Raw genomic sequence first — 19,956 nt, forward strand, 5'->3', positions numbered from 1 at the left:
CCAAAGAAGCTGCATATCCTGGTTATTCTGTCAGAATGGGCGGGGGCGGGGGTAGTTTACAATAAATATGTCATTAACTGAACCCGTTCCGCTCCAACAATTAACAGGCCTTTCTGCTTCCACGAACAAATCAAGCTACATGTGTTTTGATTCTCTCAAGTGCTACGTCCTGGAAAATCCTCTCCTAAAAACTCTAAATAGTTTTGTACTTTGCATTCCTGGCCCATTCATAGCCTAGTACTAAACTGAATTCATGAACCTTACTTTTGATTCGACCCTCTGATCCCCTGATTATTTGCGCAACACGTTCTTGTTGGCCTTCCCTCATCTCACCGCTGCTTTCCAGACTGTACCGCACACGTTGTAAATCATTTTGGGAAACATCTAGATAAAGGCCCGGGGTGAATATGTTATAAAATCTCCTAACGGGCTTCCTGGCCACATGATGTAAAATGAATGCCAAAGAATAACAGAAATATTTCAATAAACCACATTCGACTTGTAAATTACCCACAGTCATTCAGCATAAGCATTTAGATGGAGTACGTTCCCCCAGATAAAAGGGAGCTCCAAGGGAAGATAAGGCCTACCTGTCTGTTAGGAAAAGAGGCATTCTGTGTGGAAGTGAAGCACTGTAAAATAGACTTAGGTTGGCACACGGTTGAGTGTTATTTTATATATACATAGCCTGACTCACCTTATAGCAGATAGCAATATTACTAACATTTTTTAAGCTAAAATGCTTAATAAAGACTTAGGTAACAGAATAATTAGAGAGGAGGGAGTGGCCTCTTAATGAATAATTCAGGTGTCCAGCCGATCAGTATGGCAAGAGCACTCACATATATGAAAATTACCTAATGCATCAACATCTGTGTTCTGTAAAACTGCCCATCAAATTTTGGCAATTGGATATCGAACAAGTGTTTAAGGCTAAACCTCGATAATATTTCATTTGTCCGTCCACGTCACTTAAAGGGATCTAGAAATGATCAACCATCGTCATCTGAAATTTCATATTGATAACTTCACATCAACTCTTTATATGATGATAAATTGCTGGGTATCTGGATAGATTGTCAACTCACCATGTTCTAATCCTAAAAACTCCTGAGTACTTCTCCACGCCTTGAAAAAAAAAAAAAAAACTCAACTTAATGACGTGTATGGTTGGCAGAAAATAAAGTCCATCTACTATTTAATATATGTGTATGCCCACGATTCTATTTTTAGACACACAGGGGGTTATTCTAACTTTGGAGGAGGTGTTAATCCGTCCCAAAAGTGACGGAAAAGTGAGGGATTTACCACCAGCCGTATTACGAGTCCATTACAGGGAGTGCAGAATTATTAGGCAAGTTGTCTTTTTGAGGATTAATTTTATTATTGAACAACAACCATGTTCTCAATGAACCCAAAAAACTCATTAATATCAAAACTGAATATTTTTGGAAGTAGTTTTTAGTTTGTTTTTAGTTTTAGCTATGTTAGGGGGATATCTGTGTGTGCAGGTGACTATCACTGTGCATAATTATTAGGCAACTTAACAAAAAAAAATATATACCCATTTCAATTATTTATCATTACCAGTGAAACCAATATAACATCTCAACATTCACAAATATACATTTCTGACATTCAAAAACAAAACAAAAACAAATCAGTGACCAATATAGCCACCTTTCTTTGCAAGGACACTCAAAAGCCTGCCATCCATGGATTCTGTCAGTGTTTTGATCCGTTCACCATCAACATTGCGTGCAGCAGCAACCACAGCCTTCCAGACACTGTTCAGAGAGGTGTACTGTTTTCCCTCCTTGTAAATCTCACATTTGATGATGGACCACAGGTTCTCAATGGGGTTCAGATCAGGTGAACAAGGAGGCCATGTCATTAGATTTCCTTCTTTTATACCCTTTCTTGCCAGCCACGCTGTGGAGTACTTGGCCGCGTGTGATGGAGCATTGTCCTGCATGAAAATCATGTTTTTCTTGAAGGATGCAGACTTCTTCCTGTACCACTGCTTGAAGAAGGTGTCTTCCAGGAACTGGCAGTAGGACTGGGAGTTGGGCTTGACTCCATCCTCAACCCGAAAAGGCCCCACAAGCTCATCTTTGATGATACCAGCCCAAACCAGTACTCCACCTCCACCTTGCTGGCGTCTGAGTCGGACTGGAGCTCTCTGCCCTTTACCAATCCAGCCATGGGCCCATCCATCTGGCCCATCAAGACTCACTCTCATTTCATCAGTCCATAAAACCTTAGAAAAATCAGTCTTGAGATATTTCTTGGCCCAGTCTTGACGTTTCAGCTTGTGTGTCTTGTTCAGTGGTGGTCGTCTTTCAGCCTTTCTTACCTTGGCCATGTCTCTGAGTATTGCACACCTTGTGCTTTTGGGCACTCCAGTGATGTTGCAGCTCTGAAATATGGCCAAACTGGTGGCAAGTGGCATCGTGGCAGCTGCACGCTTGACTTTTCTCAGTTCATGGGCAGTTATTTTGCGCCTTGGTTTTTCCACACGCTTCTTGCGACCCTGTTGACTATTTCGAAACGCTTGATTGTTCGATGATCACGCTTCAGAAGCTTTGCAATTTTAAGAGTGCTGCATCCCTCTGCAAGATATCTCACTATTTTTGACTTTTCTGAGCCTGTCAAGTCCTTCTTTTGACCCATTTTGCCAAAGGAAAGGAAGTTGCCTAATAATTATGCACACCTGATATAGGGTGTTGATGTCATTAGACCACACCCCTTCTCATTACAGAGATGCACATCACCTAATATGCTTAATTGGTAGTAGGCTTTCGAGCCCTTGACAGCTTGGAGTAAGACAACATGCATAAAGAGGATGATGTGGTCAAAATACTAATTTGCCTAATAATTCTGCACTCCCTGTATATCCTATGGAACTCGTAATACGGCTAGTGGTATATCCGTCACTTTACCGTAATTTTTTTGACGGATTAACACTCCTCCAAAGTTAGAATAACCCCCACATTTTTGAAAGAGGACCTTGGAGGGAGAACCACATAAATGGCTTTAGAACTTATTGATGCAGGCTTAACTAACAAACATATTTGTTGACTAAAGAGAATCGTGAATGCAGGTGAGCTTTTAATATCACAGAGTTGGTGAGCGGAGGGATTAGGTTGTCTTCTTGGTATATTTATGATATTGTTATGTAATACATTCGGAGTACAGTTCACTGACAAACACCTCAGTGTGGATCACTCTTCAGAAATAAAAAAAAAACATAAATTACAAAAAATATGTAAAGTATCATTTACCCCTACAAAGAAGAACACAAAAAGACTCAAATTATGCACCCATGAGTTTATGCCCTTACATCTTTTCTCAATTTTTTAAGTTTACAAAAATTTGGAAATGTTGCAATCCGTGACAGTCACTCCTGGATATACTCTTGGAAAACATTTATGTATTCCAAAATAAGACCAGGTGAAGGCACTGAAACATGCATAATCATGCATAGTGTAAAAAATGAGCTTTTGGAAATGCATTTACTTGTGAAAAATGTAACTTTTGTTCCATTCACTTTTTAGACCCTAGGAAATGTGTTTGCTTTTGGGGAAGCTTTAGCAATACAAAAGGATGACGGACGGAGTGCTGAACAATGCAGACACTGACGGACGGAGTGCTGAACAATGCAGACACTCACCCCCAGTCACAGATCTGGGTTTAATCCATCGTTCTTGTGCTCACTATTCCACCCCAGTTTGGATCCAGCCATATGCAAATCAGTCTTGACCCTGTTACTCATGGGAACAGTCCAGCCCGAACTGCTAGGCCAGGTCCTCCCTGGACCGGAAACAAGCATCCCAGGACTGTTTTTAGGGTATCACCCTTCATCAGCTAGACTAGCTTGAATCCAGTGGCACAGTTAGCATGGGACCCACGTCTGGGCATACCCTTACCACTTAGGGCAACTTTAGCAATACAAAAGGTTGATGGATGGATTGCTGAACAATGGAAACACTCACCCCTAGTCACAGATCTGGGTTTAATCCATCGTTCTTTTGCTCACCATGCCACCCCAGTTTAGACCCAGCCGCTCGCAAATCAGTCTTGACCCTGTTCCTAATGGGAACAGTCCATCCCAAACTGCTAGGCCAGGTCCTCCCTGGACCGGAAGCAAGCATCCTGGAACCGGTTACAGGGTATCACCCTTCATCAGCCAGGCTAGCTCGAATCCAGTGGCACAGTGAGCACGGGACCCACGTCTGGGCATACCTTTCCCACTTAGGGCAACTTTAGCAATACAAAAGGATGATGGACGGAGTGCTGAACAATGCAAACACTCACCCCCAGTCACAGATCTGGGATTAATCCATTGTTCTTTTGCTCACACCATGCCACCCCAGTTTGGACCCAGCCATATGCAAATCAGGCTTGCTTAACCTTGTTCCTCTTGGGAACAGTCCAGCCCAAACTGCTAGGCCAGGTCCTCCCTGGACCAGAAACAAGCATCCTGGGACCGTTTCATGGTATCACTTTTCATCAGCCAGGCTAGCTTGAATCCAGTGGCACAGTTAGCATGGGACCCACGTCTGGGCATACCCTTACCACTTAGGGCAACTTTAGCAATACAAAAGGTTGATGGATGGATTGCTGAACAATGGAAACACTCACCCCTAGTCACAGATCTGGGTTTAATCCATTGTTCTTTTGCTCGCCATGCCACCCCAGTTTGGACCCAGCCGCTCGCAAATCAGTCTTGACCCTGTTCCTCATGGGAACAGTCCATCCCAAACTGCTAGGCCAGGTCCTCCCTGGACCGGAAGCAAGCATCCTGGAACCGGTTACCCTTCATCAACCAGGCTAGCTCGAATCCAGTGGCACAGTGAGCACGGGACCCAGGTCTGGGCTTACCTTTCCCACCTAGGGCAACTTTAGAAATACAAAAGGATGATGGACGGAGTGCTGAACAATGCAAACACTCACCCCCAGTCACAGATCTGGGTTTAATCTATCGTTCTTTTGCTCACCATGCCACCCCAGTTTGGACCCAGCCATACGCAAATCAGTCTTGACCCTGTTCCTCATGGGAACAGTCCAGCCCATCTTTGGGGAAGACCATTCCACTGCACCTACACTAATTTTTAAATTGAAATCTTTCCATCAATGACCTGGAGAGAGGTTTATTCTTGTCCTTGACATGACAATCCAAGAAGGTCTTTGTATATGCTCCAAATTTCGGGCCGTTATTGCCTCAATACCATTGTCTCCATCATACAAAATGCTTTGTGTGAGAACAGGTGTTGAAACAGCTTTAGTGGTTTGTAAAAAGGGATTTACACTCTTTACAAAATATGATTCATAAATGTTAAATATTACTTCACAGGTCTTTACATCGGGAGTCATTACATTGCTGTCATAACATCAGGAGTACCTTCACATCACATTATTACTTTATATCAGGAGTGCCTCTATTGATTTAAGAGCCCCTAGAGCCATCCTAACAATACATTAGTGTCATTTTTTGGGAAACGCCATGAACGATGACTCCATAACAATGAAGTCGTGGACAACGAAAGCGGAACAACGCTTTCGTTAACCACAACTTTGTTGTTTTGTGCCTTAACCATGCATGTGCTGAACAACGCACATGTGTGGTTAAGGCACAAAACAAGGGAGTCAGCTAAGGAGGACGACGCAACGAGTCAGGTAAGTGGGGCGGAGGTTGGGGTTTTAGTTTTAGAGGCAGGGGTGGGGCGGAGGTTGGGGTTTTAGTTTTAGGGGCGGGGTGGGGGGGTCGGGGTATTTTTAGTTTTAGGGGCAGGGGTTGGGGTTTTAGTTTTAGGGGTGGGGCGGGGGTGGGGGGTTGGGGTTTTAGTTTTAGGGGTGGGGAGTCGGTGTATTTTTAGTTTTGGGGTTGGGGCGGGGGTGGGTGGTTGGGGTTTTAGTTTTCGGGGTGGGGGTCAGGGTATTTTTAGTTTTAGGGGTGGGGGTTGGGGTTTTACTTTTAGGGGAGGGGACGTTGGGGCGGATTAGGGGCGGGGGTGGGAGGTCGGGTATTTTTTGTTTTAGGGGCGAGGTGGGGGTTTGGGTTTTAGTTTTAGGGGCGGGGTGGGGGGTCGGGGTATTTGTAGTTTTAGGGGTGGGGTGGGGGTTTTAGTTTTAGGGTGGGATGGGGGTCAGGGTATTTTTAGTTTTAGGGGCAGGGTGGGGGTCGGGAGTTTTAGTTTTAGGGGTAGAGGGGTCGGGGTATTTTTAGTTTTAGGGGCGGGGTGGGTGGTTGGGGTTTTAGCTTTAGGGGAGGGGCGTCGGGCGGTTAAGGTTTAGAGCAGGGGAGGGAGGAGATGGGTATTTTTAGTTTTAGGGGTGAGGGTGGGGGTTCGGGTATTTTTAGTTTTAGGGGTGGGGTCAGGCGGTTTAGGTTTGGGGAAGGGTATTTTTAGCTTTAGGGGCGGGGTGGGGGGTCGGGTATTTTTAGTATTGGGGGTGGGGGGTCAGGGTGGTTTAGGGGGCAGGGTGGTTTTAGGTTTAAGGGGTGGGGGTTGGGGTACTTTAGGTTTCAGGGATGGGGTGGGGGTTGGGGTTGTTTTGGGGCAGGGTGTGGGTTGCGGTAATTGTAGGGACGAGGTGGAGGGTTGGGGTAGTTTTAGGGGCAAGGGTGGGGGGTTAGCGCGGTTTTAGGGGAGGGGTGGGAGGTCGCAGTCATTTTTGGGGGTGGGAGGCACCCTTAAATCGTTGTTAAGGCATTCGTGGTAAAGGCATTAGTGGTAACAATGTGGTCGTTGTTCCGACCTCGTTGTTCAGGCATGCGTTGTTCCAGCATGCGTTGTTCCGACATACATTCTCATTTTTTTACACTAATGTGGCTTTAGATGGGCAAAAATGCTGCGCCATATTTACAAAGTGGCGCAATACATACATTGCGCCACTTTGTAACCCTTTGCTCTATATTATGCCTGTGTCAGTGATAATGTATGCACAGGGGGCGCTCCCCCATTTGGGGGGGGCAAAAAAATGGCGCAAGGAAATCTGCATGCCATTTAATACAATGGGCCCCTATGTATGCTGCAGGAGTAGCGTCAAAGGTTTGGCACTACTCCTGCAGAGTACATCAATAGCGTCAAAAATAATGACACTGTTGTCCCCTACTCTGCACCATGGGGGACGTATTTTAAATACGGCATACACATGGTGGCGCTAGGGGGACGCTAAGGGGGTGCAAGGAAAGTGGCGCTGCATTGGATGCAGCGCCACTTTCCATAAATCAGGCCCTTTATATTTTACTTCATTCATTCATTTCTCAGTTTTGAAAAAATTGACAATTAGGAAAGCTGAATTGCATTAGTGCCAACTCAACAAACAAATGCATTCTCTAATTTTTATCCCCACTTTACCCATGAAAATGCCAAAATCGAAAATGAACAATTGAAAATGTAAAATCATTTCACACTAGGAGATTTAGTGCTTCCTTTGCGTGGCTAGAAGAATGATCTACCGTGTCCACTAGGGCTCCAGTCTGTGAAGAGTGTGATGGGCAGTTGGGTTACAGTGTACTATATAAGAATAACGTGAAATGACTTTACATGTTCAGTTGTTAATTTTCGATTTTGACATTTTCATGCGTAAAATGGGGGTAACAATTAGTTAATGTATTTGATTTTCTGTATCCCATTTGTATTATTTGTTGAGGTGGCAGCAACCCAATTCTACTTTTCTAGTTGTCTAATTTTTTAATAATAAGAAGTGATTGCATTATAGCCTTTGTATATATTTTTTGTCTTTGTGAGCACATATGGACTTTCCCTTTAAAAAGCTGTTTATAAATATAGCATGCCCACTGCGAGCAAGGCTCGTGGTTACGAGCTGAAACTTGTTGGGTCCTTGTGTGCCGCTAAAATAAATTCTAGTTTACAAAATTCCAGTTGTGGCCAACAGGGTTCGTCCTTTATGTGTGGTTTCCTGTTTTCCCGCACGCTGTGGCCGCCCCGATGGTGACCACACAAACATAGTTTGTGTAATTATAGACATAGATATACCTTGCACAAATATTTGTAAATGTTATTTACAGATATATATATGTCTGTGTGTGTGTATGCATGTGTATATATGTATATATATTATATATATATATATATATAATTATATATAAATATATATATATATAATATATATACATCCACACACATATATATTTTTTTCATTCTAACAGTGTCCAATGGGGGTGTCGCTCTAATCACAAACCATGATGACATATACTAATTGCCTTATCAGTGTCTCGGATCCTTGATTCAACACCGGAGAAATCGAGCAAAGATTGGCAAAGAATCAAACGTAAAAAATTGTTCACCATATACAAAAGTTCTACATGCAATTTAGTGGAAAGCAAATGCAAGTGAATGAGCGACATCTGCAGCAGGAATTACTATTACTCAAGAAATGTAGTTCAGTCATGAGGCAGAGAGACTCGGCTGACATTCGATGATGGGAAAGACAAGTACAATTTTGAACACTCATTTCCAAGTTAATTTTCAACACTTAGGTTTTCACTCAGATCAGCCTTTTCAACATTAGGTACAACCTTTGAGCAGACAATGTCTTGGATACGAATTGGCTAGGAGTCACTCAAGGTGCCTTTGCAGGTCAGCTGGTTGGATCAATTCCTGTGTGATTTTTTTCCTCCCCAAGTACAGACAAAAATCTCACTTTGCCTGCCTTGACGCTGACACATTACATCCAAAACTAGGCTATCCACTGCATGGACAGGAACAGAGGGCCCGATGTATGACCATTACACAATGCAACTCGCAATTTGCATTTTTTTGTGAGCTGCAAATTGCAAGACACGATCTTGATTATTCAGCAGTGTCTGAGACACTGCTAACGATTCACAAATGGGTAGCAAAGGACCTGCCTCATTAATAGTCATGAGGCAGGTCACAATTTGTGACCCATAAGGGAATGGCCACACTCACAGGGACAGTGGCCTGCTGGGGTTTGCAGACCACCATGTATGTGACTGCTTTTTTCAATAAAGCAGTTTTTATGGGTGAGCGCAAAGCGCTCCGTCCATTCTGTAATCTCTCTTTGGGCTTCAAACCATGCCCATGCCATGTCAATAACTTACACTGGTTCGTGGGCTTGCCTTTTAAAATCCGCTTACTTTCATTTGTGAAAGGCATGCATATGTCATGCCTTTTCCAGTGTTTAGCCCACCTACACAGCACCGGTAAACTACTAAAAACATACGAGGCTCAATGTTTTCAGCCTGGAGTCCAGACTTCTTTATCTGTTTATTTTCCATGCAGCACAATCGCACTGCATTTTACATAGCACGATCAGGCTGCGTTTTTTTTCTTTACAATGCTAATAGCTCCAACTCGAGCAAATGCGAGAGCCGTTGCATTGAAAATGCTTGTTTTTAATGCAGCCTGTTTTCCTTAAAGGAAAATGGAATGCATTTCAAAAATAAAAATGACAAGTTTTCTTTTCAATTTTTCAGAGTAGGCAGTGGTACTGGGACCATTTCCTGCTCTGAAAAAACATTTTTGCTACCATTCACAAAGGAGAAGGGGTCCCTTGGAGACCCCTTCCCATTTGTGAACGGGTTAAAATTAATTTGAAATTGGTGTTAACTGCGATTGTTTTGCGACCGCATTCACGATCACAAAACAACCATACACAACCATACATGGGCCTGCGAGTCGCAATTAGGAAGGGATGCCCTTGGAATGTCCCTTCCTAATTGTGACTCGGAATCCCTATTTTTCAACTTTGTAACAAGATACTGACTTGCAAAATAGGTATGGTACATTGTATATGGACATTTTGCGGTTGCAAATGGCGAAATTTGCCTTTTGCGACTGCACAATTGCTTTGTACATCGGCCCAGAATCTTGAGCTTCCTCAGGAGAATTATCTCTTTTGCAAGCTGGACTTAAAAAATAGTCTTAGATATTATGTAAGCGTATGTTTTTCTTGTGGACATCTGCTTGGCTGTAAGTCAATATTACTAGATAGTAAGGAAGCAACTTACATAGGACCTATTATGTTTTCAGATCCTTTTTCCTACCTATTGTCAGAGCTTACCCTTGTTACCAGTTTAGATTTAACTGCATGTGTACTGTCAGGCCAATGATCAACATCTTCTACTCAAGATGTGGCATGCAGGGAATGCTGAAGGAAGGGAGACAACCGTGTGGCTTGGGTGTGCATGTGTGGTACTGAATGTACATAATAAGAATCACAGAATGGAAAAAATCATATTCTATTACAAGTTATCAGTAGATCCTACAATGGCCTTGATTATTAATAACTCCTTAAAATGAGCCACTCCCATGCAAAATCGTATTTGCACAGGGGTAGCAATTACAAGAAGTGCAAGCAGTGCAATAAGATTTAATCAAGGATTTTCTCCCCTTTCATTTCACCTGGTAAAACCTGCCAACATCCCACTACATACCAGGGTTTTCTAGTATAAAAAGCACCAATATCCACACATTTTGTCCCATTTTTATGAGTAAGCTTGCACTTAGTGAATTTTGAAATCTGCAGTATGGGACTTCACGAAGTACAATAAATAACCCAAGCCCACAGGGGGAATTGTAATCAAGAAATTTGTGGCAAAATAAAAGAGCCTAAGAATAGTGCGAGGCAGAGGATGCATTATGCAAAGAGCTTTATGTATTGCATGTGCTGCAAATGTCAATTATAGATTATACAGCAAGCGTACCTGTTTATTAATGATGAAGCAGCTAACACAGTAATACCACTATAGAGTGTCAGATGTGAGAGCTGTCGTGTTTTCTTTCACTCAACGATATTTCATTTTAACTTAGAAACAGGTACTGGCATGTCTGCTTCTACAGTGACTCAGTGCCGAGGCATTCCCTAATGAAAGAGGATTCCTCAAAGGGTGAGCAAACCTTTATTGCCTGTTTGCCTCCTCGCTGTGAAAATATGACAGCTCGATGGCACTGAAAGATTAGAAAGGGATACAGTACTGGGAGCTTCTATAGCAGTCTATTTATATCATTATTGCGCATCTTGGTTGCGTATGCTGCAGGTGGGGCTACTGACAATTAGTTAAAAATATCAGAGCCTCACAGATGCATTTAAGCTTTGAAAATGTTAGATTTCTCATTCTCCTAAGAGTGTCTTTTTCAGCAATAATTACAACCAAAATTAATTCATGAATTAAATGTAAATATATGCAAATAGGTAATAGTTTGACAGGTATTTCTTCTTCTTACGTTCTACAAAAAGTTACCATATTGTTCTAAGGCCCTCCTTAGGCCTGGAAAGGTGAGATAATTAGCTTTCCTTCTAAACTGTGAAAACCCAGGAACTGGAATGCACAGGACCACCCCAATCAGGGGGGATCCGCTTATGGCGGCGGGCCAGAACGTGGTAGGTGGGGTCGGGGAGCAACAAGGCTCCCCGACCCCTCCCTGCAATGAGGACACAGCCGATTGGCTGGAGAGGGGCCCGTGGCCACGGAGGCATTCTTTGTGCTTCCGGGGTCGCGCACAGAAATGACATCACGCGGCCGGCCTTATAAGGCGGCCGCGGTTGGTGAGCGCACATCTTTCTCGCACTCGCCGATCCAACCAGGGGGCCCCAGTGGCCGCAACAAGCCATTTAGGCTATTTTTCTCTTATCTTTGGGCTATTTTTATTTGATTGGGATACTTTGAGCTACTTTTGGGCAGCTTTTAGGCTATTTCTACCGCTTTTCTTTTCTGTGCACGTTTTTTAACCTTTATTTATTTCATTCTGTGTTTAATTTTGCAGGTTGCTTTTACAGCATTTCAGGGAAGAAGAGGATGACGTGAGTGGCCAAGCAAGCCTCAGGGGGGTCGTACAGGATTTGAGCTTAGCTCACCTGACCCAAGTTACTCTTTGTGGCGGCTCCTGAGGGGCTCCTGGGCTACTAGGTGAGTGGCCACCTGGCCAGTTTTGTGTGGGGAATGTTAGTGGTCCTGTTTTTTTCTTGGTAGATAGGGTGGGGGGCCCTAAATTGAGGTAGAGTGTAGGGAAGGTGCCTTTTGTCATACCTGTTGGGGTCTATAGTAAAGGGGCCCCTACATTAAGTGCTTTCTCTGTAAGGGGAGTCCCATTGGGGTCGGAGAACGAATTCCTGTTAGGAGTTTGGAAGGGTTTCTTTGTGGGGGCCCATTTATAGATTTACCTGTTCTAGTGTCCATGCGTGGGTCATGCCGGAGAAACGGTCGCGAACAGAAGAGTACCTTGAGGCCCTGATGCTCAGGATGGATGCTATGGACCAGGCCATAGAATCCTTGAAGGCGCAGACTTCTTCTTCAGGGGTGGATGGGTCCTCTAACTAGGATGTGCCCCAGCGGATGGGAATACGATCTAGCGAGGCGATCCCCCCAGCTCGGAAGAGGGTCCACGGGCAGCTGGGGGGAGGCGGACGGAGGCCACCCCTGTGCAGGTTTGGAACGGTGTCAATGTAGCTTCAATGCGCCCTGAGGTTAGTGCATCACTGGTAGTGGATGCAGGGCATGCTGGAAGGGGGGCCAGAGTCAGACGGCAGAGCAAACTGCGGGTGTTGTGGTCCCCCCACAAGACACAGTTGCGGGGAGAACAATATATGAGGATTTGGGAAACCTTTCTGCGTGACTTTAATGGGACGGTGGTATGGCCCAGTCTGCCGAGGTCCAACGAGGAATTGGGACTTTTTACTGATGCAGCTGGGAGCAAAGGCTTTGGGGCAATATTTAATACAGCATGGTGCGCTTAACGATGGCCCTTATACTGGGTCCAAGAGGGCCTATTGGCTAATATTGGTTTCTTGGAGCTATTCCCAATTTTAGTGGCTCTGTCTATTTGGCCGGGGGGATTTCGGAATCAGTCAGTGATTTTCTGGTCAGATAATATGTCAGTGGTTGAGTGCATTAACCAGCAAGCAGCTAAGAGCAAGATGATCCTAAGGCTTCTGAAAGAGATAGCATTGCTGTGTTTAAGGTTGAATGTGACCTTCAGAGCTAAGCACGTACCTGGAGTGTTGAATAACGCTGCTGATGCACTCTCCCATTTTAAGATGCAGGTTTTCAGGTCTCACCTCCCAAAGGCGGAGGAGTTCCCAAAGCCCTTTCAAGAGCATCTGTGGCAGATTGGTGCCAAGGAATACCGGACCTCGTGGCAGCCAGCTTAGCACCCAGAACGCTGAAGGCTTACCAGGAAGCATTTGCAGCATATGTTGATTTCAGGGGTGGGCGGTATCATCTACTTGTTTTGATCCGGCCTCAAGCTTGGCATTTTTAGAAGTTTTGAGGGCTGAGGGGAAATCAATTGCGTGCACCAGGCATTACACCTCTGCTATTTCTTTCTTTGCATAAATATGGGGGCGGCCCGATGGTACAAAATAATTTTTGGTCAGAAGGCCCCTTAGGTGATGGCAGCGCATTCAGGTCTCTAAGCCGGATGATCGGCTGCCCATTGATATAGCAAAGTTGGGGGCCTTGCTAGTCGCATTGGATCGTGTTTGTACTTCTCCCTGGGAGGTTACTTTATTTAAGTCAGCCTTTACCCTTGCCTTTTATTGTGCTTTCAGATTGGGTGAACTGGTCGTGCGCAATAAAAGGGACACCTCTGGGGGTCTGCAGTTGGTGAGTATTCATTGGCCAGAGGGGACCGGGTGTCTGGTGATTACTATTCCTCTCTCTAAGGTTGATAAGGATGGAAAGGGGGACCATATTCTGTTGCATAGAGCCCCGGGTAATGCATGTTGTCCTATAAGGAACTTAGAGGTCTTCCTAGCGCAGCGTGCTCCAGGAGAGACTGGTGCGGTTTTGGTGCATGCGGAAGGCACGACACTCACTAGGTACCAATTCTCACAGGTACTCAAGCGCTCCTTTCTGGCAGCGGGTTTGGATGCCTCAGATTTTGGCATTCACTACTTTAGAATAGGGGCGGCCACAGTGGCGGTGGCAATGAGATTCCAAAGAGCAGCGGTTAAGAGAATTGGAAGGTGGTCATCGGATTGATACGAGTGATATGTGAGACTGCATATGCTTTGAGTTCATGTCCTTGACACCTCAATTTCTTTATACCCCTTTAGACACCCACCACAGGTATTTAATGGTTCCAAAGACTCCAGTGCATGCAGGAGTTGCTGGTATCCTCAATGTGTGTGTAATCGGGCATTCACATGTCTGACGTGCAGGTGAACTATTTGCAAGAAGTGCCTTTGCGTCACTTGCATCGGAGGCTGGTGTACGCATCTCTTTCTTTGGCCGAGGCAGGCTGTAGCTCACTCAGTTAAGGACATTCCTGGATTCAATGCGCACATTAGGATACCCGTCACCGGACATCATTGTGCTGCAACTTGGGGGTAATTATCTGGTTGTTCTAGGGCGCCGGCAGCTCTTCGAACTCGTAATATTCGAAATTGGTTGGCTGGCAAAAAAAATTCCCTAAGGCTGTCCTTGCTTGTTTGAACATGATTCCTCGTTCTTTCTGGAAGGGCAGGATCTCAGTGAAAGCCCTCAATGACTCAGTGAGAAGAATCAATAGCAAATTGGCCAAGTTGTTTCGGAGTCCAAGGTTGGCAGTGATCTCGCATTGCTGCATTAAAGGAGACAGGTTTTTTTCTGTAGGACGGAGTTGATGTTTCGCGAGTGGGCTATGAAATGTTTTTAGAGAATATACTCGCCTGGCTCTACCAGTATGCGTGACCTCTTCCTGGGGGGGGATGCTTCATCGTCGGGCAACGATGTGGGCCTGTGGCAGGGTGAGATCATGACTGGGAACATAAATGGGTACCTTTTTTATTGCAAAATTGGGTGACAAGCTAATTGGACCCTCCAAGGGGTGCTGGCTGGGAAGTATGGATGACACACAGGGGCGCAGGGGTTGCGAGCAGTCGCTGCCCCCTAGGGCCAACCACCCACGCATGGGCAGAAGGTTGGAAGCGAGCAGGGGCCCTTGGGGGTCTGGAAGGTATGAGAACACCCTGATGGAGATCCTATCCCTGGGATTTGTAGCGTAAGGAGGGGTAGGGTTTGGGGTATGGGAAAACAGTCATGATCTCATTTCCACCACCAGCATTGGGTACGCAGGAACTAACTGTTTTTCAATCAGTGACAGGAATGTGGATGTATTAGCGTACTCTGTTAAGGCTACGCATCTCTTGAACTCTGTAAATACTTTGTGAACATGATTGTGGTTACTGCGTATAATTTTGATTAACAATATTTTGTCAATAAAATACGGCCGGGGGTTTACGACCCATAATCCCAAAGTGAAGTACATCTAAGGTTTTAATTCAAGCTTACGCGGGGGTGAGTGGTGTTTGGTGGTAGGAGGCCTTGACGATACCCGGCCATATGCACGGGGCCACCCCAATCAGGAGGGCCCCCTTTATGGCGGCGGCGCCAAGCCAGAACTTAGAGGGCCCCACCCTGCAATGAGAACACAGCCGATTGGCTGGAGAGGGGCCTGCTGCCCCAGAGGCACTCTTTATGCTTCCGGGGTCGTGCACAGAAATGACATCACGAGGCCGGCCTTATAAGGTTAGCCTTTTAAAAGGGGGCAGAGCATGTGAATTGTGGTGCTTTGAGCACCAAAATCTGCATGTCCTGGTACATAGCGAACCGTTTTTTTTCCCCAGTGAATTTTGGCAGTCTGAACTGCCCAGATTTGTCTTTGGAAGGCTGCAAGAGATGCCATATCTACAGCAAAACCTGTATTCTGTTCCCTCCACGGGGGTATGAAAAAACATAAGGTATGCATATGCGTTGGGAGACCCAGAAAGCTGCTAATTTGGCCAAGTCCAAGTGCATATGATCCTGAGTCAATCATGCAGCTCTGAAGAGGAGGAGCTTTGGTGGGCAGAAAGATGAAAGATGACACACAGCCCAGACAGAGTGACAGGCTTAGCCAGACAGTCAGCGAAGACACTGTTTTTCATGTTCACCGGTTAAGCTGCAATGCTATGGCACAGCAAGAATCTTAAATTCACATCTCCTCCCCTTGGGAAATTAGACAATCTCAACTTTGGCGACGAGGTGGCTAGGTTATCTTTTTCTTTTGATTCCGCTAGTTTGCAAAGGGGGTGGCCTGGTATACCGATTGGGGTTGCCGCACTCAGCGAGCTGCCTCTGTTGCTCACTTTACAGTACACAGTCATGGTGATCCAGCAGTGCTGAAAGGGCATCACCTGTGGGGCCATTCATTTAGGACGGCCAAGGCAGACGCACGCCATGCAGCTGAGGACATCTCCACCCTCTCTTCACTAGGAGACTCAAATAGTCCTGCCAAGCTGATTACAGTGAGAACGAGAACGGATCATCTTTTCTCCTCTGCGAAGTGCCATCAAATAAGTTGCAGTGGCAGTGAGAGCCGTGAAGAGAAAATGTTTAAGCAGCACTCCTAGCTGCCACGCTTTCAGTTTCCATATGTGAGGGCTCTCTTTACTTGCATCACCATTCAGTAAAATAAAAATTAGGAAACAAAGATTGCTTTGACAGGCTTTTCTCCTTGTTCGTGTTTTCAGCTATAAAATTAGAATTCATCTGATTTATTTCTTATAGCATACAGGCCCAAAGGTTGATATTTGTGACACACTAAAGAAATTGTGATATGGGACTTGAGGTGGTTGAGTGTCACTACACTATGGTAGACACTATGACCTACAAAAATATCAAATCCACTTTATCAACAGCAATATATAATCAAGTTAGGTATGTAATAAGTACATATTTAATATTTTTAACTCAACATGTCATTACCTTGGCGATATACTGGCAGTCAATATAGTGGATGCAATCATTTTGAAAGTCACTATATCTACCACAGTACAGTGATATTACAACGTTGAGGGAAGTTTTCAATCCATGTTTCTTAAGGCTTGTAATCATTATATTTTCATGACCAAAAAAGGAAGTGGAACAGAAAAGTTGGAAGTACATTAGCTAACTTTAGTATCATAAAATATTCCCCTGTAAAACAGTTTGGGCCAGATGTACTGAAAAACTGGTTATAAAAAGTGGTTCCAATAGTTGCCTTTCGTTTCTAGTTTTGCGATACACTTTATGCACAATTAGGTTGCGTAGTAAAATGTACAGTCGCAGGTGGGTGCATAACGACCTGCTCAATGAATAATAATTAGGCAGGGCGCTATTTGCAAACACTTCGGATTGGCTAAAAACACAGGAATAGTGGCCTACAAGTAACAGAAGTACACCATATCTGTGCTTGCATTTCCAAACAGGAAACGTTTTTTTAAAGCAATTTGTGATCCTTAAATAACCAGTGCTACTTTTGAAAAAGGAACACCAATTTGCAAAATAGGTTTTACGCAGTGTTTAATTTGTAATAGAATGAGTACCAGTACTCACAGTTCTGCTCAGAAGACTGCAGCTGGCACTATCGAATGCCAGTGCTGGGTATTTGTGAATCCACCTCATGCCTCTTTAATCCACTAACAGATACTGCTTCCGCTCTATCTCACTCTTGCAGGTTTCTTCTCTCTCTCTTTGTGGCGGTTTTGCGTCGTTTTTCTCCTCCTTCTTTCACCTTTGTTTGTTTTCCCCACTCCTGCTCTTGGTAAATGTCTGATAAGGGAAAATAAGTGACGGGCCCCACCAGCAACCACCAGCTCAAATTAAGCACTGGTTTCATACATGCATAAATGCCATTTTGTGGTCGCAAACCATGTCGTTTTGCAAACCATATGGCTTACAATCACAGAACGACTTTGTACATCCGACCCAATGCCACTAGCAGTTAGAGACAGCCCAGTTAGGAAATTCACAAACTGTAGTTGAGCTTGGTTGTTTTTTTTCAGTATGTAAAGTAACTGGCATTTTAATTGTTCAGGTTCTTCTAACCCATTTAAGTGCTTCTACCAAAATCCTCTCAATAATTCATTCACCCCTGAGATGTAGGGTTCTCAAGACACATACTGCAGTAGTCAGGGAGTTGGGACACAACATACAGTACAGAGTCTCTCAAACAGCTGGACGTAAAAGCACAGTTAAGTACAGTCTCTGGCCACACTAATTTGCTCCATAATGTGGTTACTAAGAGGTGGCTGCTGGCTCACGGTTTTGAGGTGCTCTGTGTCAGCAGGCAGAGTCTGTCCCCCCCAGACTGTGAAGACTGAGAGGCCCAGTCTGTCCTGTACTGGGAGACGTGCAGCTCAGGGACAATGTATCAACTTTTCCCCGATTTAGGATCCCAATCCAGCAGTCCCCGCTGGCCACAGTACTTACATTTTCTGATGAAGGGACATACGGGTCCCAAGGTCCAAGGTAGTTAGATTATCTCACGCAGCAGGCTGCTTTATAACTACTGTTGTGGATGTCAATGTCGCAAACTCACTACCTCAGCCTAGCCTCCTCTGAATAAATCTTCAGAAATAAATTGAAGACCTGGCTTTTTGGATCTAGCTAAGCACTCTTGTCTGTGTGCCACTCTTTTTCATATTCAGCCTCCTAGTGGGGCACTTTGTGAGAAGTTGCCATACGCTATATAAATGGCATTAATATTGTTATTAGTGACATTTCAGGTATGGCACAGTAATGAAACTGCAGCCAGTAACCAAAACATAGGGGAGGCAGCAGTGTAATAGACTTTGAGCAAAGCTCCTCTCTTTGTTACTGCATCATGTTGCTGAGTAGAAATTCCTGTATATCAGCACAGTGACTGTCAGTGACATATGCCAGCCATGTGTTTCTGGTCAGGCACTAAAATTTGTTTTATTGAAAATTACTGTTAGGATGGAAATGTCTGCTGCATCATTTGCAAGCATGTACTCATGCCTTTATCTTTAGTTACCCATAGCTGAATCTGTATTTCTGACCTTTTTCAATATCAGCACACATGCTAATCATGCCTGTATGCTTTGGTCATCCTTTAGAATACAAAAGAATGGGCATGCCCAGACGTGGGTCCTGACCACACTCTGTCACTGGAACCGAGTTATATTCGGCTGATGAGCCCATAACAAGGGCGAAACTGGTTCTGAGTTGCTTGTGTTCCGGTTCAGGGAGACCCTGGCTTGGTAGTTCGGGCTAGACTTTTCCCACTGGAGACTGATTTTGTAGCTGGGTTCACACTGAGGTGGCATGGTGTGCAAAATAACAATAGATTGGGATGCCCTCCGATAAATTACCAGTTTATTCAAGCATTACGTCCATCACTTTTTGCAGGTTTTAGTAAGCCACACGGTTCCAGCACTCCTGGCATTTTTAGTGCAATCCAGCCAAGCAACTGAAATCAGTGAATGCCAGTGAAGCCGAATCCATCACACTGCCTCAGAAACAGTCATTACAAGAACAGCATAAACATACAGTCAGCAGAGGGTGCTGGTTTGCATCGGTGATGCTCGACCTGGCAGTGAAGCGGAGACTGCATTCATTCTCATTAGTCTAACACAAAATGTGTGTCACTTGTCAGGGCTGAGCACTACTCCAGCCCTCATGACTGTATTCTTCAGCATTAGGTTTAAGGATGTTTTTACATCAAACTTGTTAGACTTGGCATCCTTGGCGTGGTCTCCACAAAATGTTTGCCTCTGTTTCCCAGGTTGTTGATCTGGGCACTTTACCACTGCTATCCAGTGCTAACGTGCAAGTGCTCCTATACAAAATGTGTATGTTTGGTTTATCTATGATTGTCATACTTGATTTACTGGTACGTCCCTAGTAAAATGCACTAGAGGTGCCCAGGGCCTGTAAATCAAATGCTACTAGTGAGCCTGCAGCACTGGTTGTGCCAACCACATTAGTAGCTCTGTAAACATGGCTCAGACCTGCCACTGCAGTGTCTGTGTGTGCAGTTATAAACTGCCAGTTCGACTTTGCAGTGTACCCACTTGCCAGGCCTAAATCTTCCCTTTTCTTACATGTAAGACACCCCTAAGGTAGGCCCTAGGTAGCCCCATTAGCAGGGTGCAGTGTATGTTTAAGGTAGGACATATACCAATGTATTTTATAAGTCCTAACAGTGAAATACTGCCAAA

This window comes from Pleurodeles waltl, chromosome 7 (genome assembly GCF_031143425.1).
Source record: "Pleurodeles waltl isolate 20211129_DDA chromosome 7, aPleWal1.hap1.20221129, whole genome shotgun sequence".
Taxonomy (NCBI): Eukaryota; Metazoa; Chordata; class Amphibia; order Caudata; family Salamandridae; genus Pleurodeles; species Pleurodeles waltl.